Raw genomic sequence first — 4,285 nt, 5'->3', positions numbered from 1 at the left:
GGTGTTTCAACTGCCATGAGCCAGGGCATTTTGCTCGTGATTGTCCACAGCCAGACAAAAGATTAAATAATGACAGGACAATAGTTGCAGTTGGGAACAATCGAAGTGGTGGTCATGTCAACAACGAGAAGGCTATGGTTGCACAATTGTTTGACCGGGAGGATCAGATGCAGGCCCTGAACTTATCTGGACCTGAAAATGCCCACTTGGCACAGGTTAGTGATGATGCTCCGGCAGAGATAGTTGCAGCTGAAGATCAAATGATAGAGCTGCAGTTTGCATTGATGGTATCTTCTTCTCATGAGCCTAATAAAACTGAGGTAAGTCTACCCTTATGCTCTCAAGCTTGTATTGATTATGTTAAAATTCTGCATGAGAAAATTGAGATATTAGGTAGTGAAGTAGAGAACCTTAAGATTCTCAGTGAACTTAACGACTCATTAAAAAGGGAAGTAGAAGATCTTAGATATGAAGGTTACCAACTCAGAAAAGGTCAAAAACCTCTTAAAGCCCAATTAGAATCTAAAATAAAGGACTTTAGGAAACTTCAGGAAGACTGTAGTAATAAATGCCAAAATTATGACTATATAATGAAACAGAACACTGAACTAGTGGCTGAAATTGAATCATTAAAGGGCAAGTTTGAAACTGCTAATTTTGATTTTAGAAAATTTGATGTATCGAGTGAGGTAGTTGCAAATATGATAGACCACTGCATGCAATTTAAAAGAAATCAGTCAAAGGGTCTAGGGTATAATCAAGTGCCTCCTCCTTTCAATCATACATATCAATTTCAACCCCTGTCCAAAGAAGAGATTGCCAATGAACCATTCATGGTTTATGGCAAGCCATATGGTTTTGTTTCGGGATGATTTATTAATGTTGAAAGTACTAACATTTCTACTTCTCCTGCAGATCAATCCTTGAATCAGTCAAAGCACGAAGTTGAAGGATCTGTTTCTGAAAATAAAACTGAGTCTGAACCTGAAGTTTTAGCTTTAAATAAAGACAATAATTTTTCTGATGTTTCAAATGACAATGTTTTTTGTGGTGTTTCTGGTTCTTCTGGTACTATTTTGAATGGTTTTGAAGTGTTTGATCCTAGTTTGAACAATTTGGTTGACAATTATGATGTTTGTGATGATAATTTTGAAAAACCACCAGTTTCACAAGCTTCTCCATCTAATCTACCCTCACTTGTCTCACAACCTAATTATTGTTCCTGTTCTTGTGAGAGAAGCAAGGGTGTTAGTATGGAAAACAAATATGATCAATGTAGCACAAGTTATAACAATAACAAACATATTTGTTTCAACTGTGGTGTTGGTGGTCATATAGCTAGAAATTGTCAAAATCGTTTGTTTGTACATTTCGAATTTCCAAGAGGAGAGAGCGAATTCAGAGGAAGGTCTTTAACTAGAAAGTCCTCTAGAAATCGCTCTCGATATGATGATTGGATAAATGATCGGAGTAGAAAAAGGGATGTTTTTCAAAAACATAAAAAGGTTTTTTATAACAAAGTCCCAAGCAGTTTGCCAAAACCGAGCACGGCCAAGCCAAGGTCGGTTTCGTCAAGAAGCAGCAATGGGTCTTCAACTAATTCTAGTAGAAAACCCAAATGCTTCAAGCAAACTGATAAACATTCAATTTCTAAACCACACGAGACTGTTATAATAAATCTAAGAAGGCATCGGGACCACCCAGGAAAATAATGACCTGGGTTCCTAAATCTAATTAAACCCGCACATCTTGCAGGGACAGTTGCAGGGGAATGTCGTCAGACCATGGTTCGTCGACAACGGCTGCTCCCGGCATATGACAGGAGATATCACCCAACTGCACAACATTCAATCCTTTAATGGGGAATACATCTTCTATGCGGGTGGAGAAGGTGGCAAGATCACTCAAAGAGGAACTGTCACAAATGGGGTTTTGAGTTTCGAAAATGTCAACTTTGCTCCGGAATTGAAGCATAGTTTGTTGAGTGTCTCTCAGATATGCGACAAAGGCTATTCTACACATTTCACTGAGAAGAAATGTATGATTCTCAAGCTAGGCTTTGTCATTCCTGAAGAGTGGATTCTTGTAAAATCTAAAAGGGATGGGAATGCCTACATCATTGATATGAATAGCAATCTTATAGAACAAGTTACGTGCCTCTTCTCAAAGATTTCCGAACAAACTGCAATGCTGTGGCACCGAAGACTTGGTCATGCTAACGTAAAGAACTTGAATCGTCTTGCAAAGAATGAGATGGTTCGTGGTTTTCCTGTCAAGGATTTTATCTCAAACCAGGATTTTATCATGTTTGAGAAGTGTGTCATGTGCCCAAGGTAAGCATCATAGAAAACCACACTTGCCAAAACAGGTTAACTCAATTTGTCAGGTGCTTCAATTGCTACTTATGGATCTGTTCGGACCAATAAACGTTCTCAGCATTAACATAAATTCCTATTGTCTAGTCGTGATTGATGATTTTTCACGTTTTACATGGGTTTCTTTCTATCCAATAAAGCTGGAGTTGCTGATCTGATTAAGATATTCATTGTGTTAATTGAGAACCAAACTAACAACAGGGTGAAGGCGCTTCGTACTGACAACGGAACAGAGTTTAAGAATTCTGTTCTCGATCACTTCTACGCAGAAAAGGGTATTATGCGTCAATACAGCTCCGATCACATACCTCAACAAAATGGTGTAGCTGAGAGGAGAAACAGAACTTTGAAAGACGCCGCAAGGACGATGCTGTGCGACTCCAAACTGCCAGTCTTCTTTTGGGCTGAGTCGATAAACACTGCTTGTTACGTTCAGAATCGCGTGTTGATCAACAAAGCTCAAATGAAGACTCCGTACGAAATTCTATATGGTCACAAGTCGTCAGTCAGTCATTTTGGTGTATTTGGCTGCCCTTGTACCCTTCTTCACTTAGAGTCCAAGCCAAAGTTCAATGCTAAATCCGATGATTGTTACTTCATAGGGTATGCTACTCGCACCGCCTATCGGGTCTATAACAAGAAGACAAAGCAAGTTGTAGAATCATATAACGTGCGCTGGTTGGAAGAAAATGAGATGGATGCTCGAGTAGGTTCGGATTGGTTGTTTGATTACACATCTCTATTCAAATCTTTAAATGTGTCTTCAGGTAGCTCATCTGGATCTATCTCCGGTTCGAAGAATGTTTCTGAAGACGAAGATGAAGAAGTTGTATACAGACCTCCAACAGTATCCTCTCAAGAACCTGAGGGGGAGACTCATGCTTCACCTGAGGGGAGTCATCTGTACATCCTGATAGTCTGAAATCTCCAGTTCAGAATACTTCTCCTGATACTAAAACAACACCACTTACTCATATAGAAAAAGAGTTCATGTCCAAAGACTCTTCCGCTGCTACTTCAACATTTATGGAGCTACTCTTTCCTGAAGACTTTTCAAATGAGTTTGTGGCTGAGTCGTCTGGTGCGGCTCAATCAGCAAATGAGGGAGGTGTAAATATTCACAATCTTCCTGTCTCTCTTAATGACATCAGCCAGGAAATACCCTCAAGGATTCAACGTGATCATCCGATCGACAACATCATTGGTCAGCTGGGCGACGACGTTAAAACCAGAAGTCAGAGTGGAGATGTCAATACCTATCTTTAGTCTTGCTTTATCTCTCAAATAGAGCCCAAGAATGTTGAAATGGATTTGAATGAGCCCAGCTGGGTAGATGCAATGCATGAAGAGTTACATCAATTTGAAAAACTTAGGGTTTGGAAGCTAGTTTAGTTGCCAAAGGGAAAAAAGTCTCTTGACACACGATGGGTCTATCGAAACAAGCATGATGATTCAGGGGTCATAGTGCAGAACAAAGCTAGATTGGTGGTTCGCTGGTTTCGACAAGTCGAGGGTCTTGATTACACTGAAGTATATGCTCCAGTGGCTCGCTTGGACGCTATTCATATCTTCCTAGCATATGCTTCCTACATGAACTTTACTGTTTACCAAATGGATGTCAAGACCGCCTTCTTGTATGGTAAGGTGAAGGAAGAAATTTACGTTGATCAACCTCCTAGGTTCGTTGACTCAAAGTTTACTAATCATGTCTACAAGTTGGACAAAGCATTGTATGGGTTACATCAAGCTCCTCGAGCGTGGTATGCAACTCTGATAAAGCATTTGCTCAAGCATTGTTACTCTCGTGGCACTATCGATTAGACTTTGTTTATCAAGCATGTCGGTAATGATTAGACACTGGTTCAAATCTATGTTGATGACATTATCTTTGGGTCGACCAGTCCGCAGCT

This window comes from Lactuca sativa, chromosome 8, assembly GCF_002870075.4.
Source record: "Lactuca sativa cultivar Salinas chromosome 8, Lsat_Salinas_v11, whole genome shotgun sequence".
Classification (NCBI taxonomy): Eukaryota; Viridiplantae; Streptophyta; class Magnoliopsida; order Asterales; family Asteraceae; genus Lactuca; species Lactuca sativa.
This window is presented reverse-complemented; position numbering follows the sequence as displayed.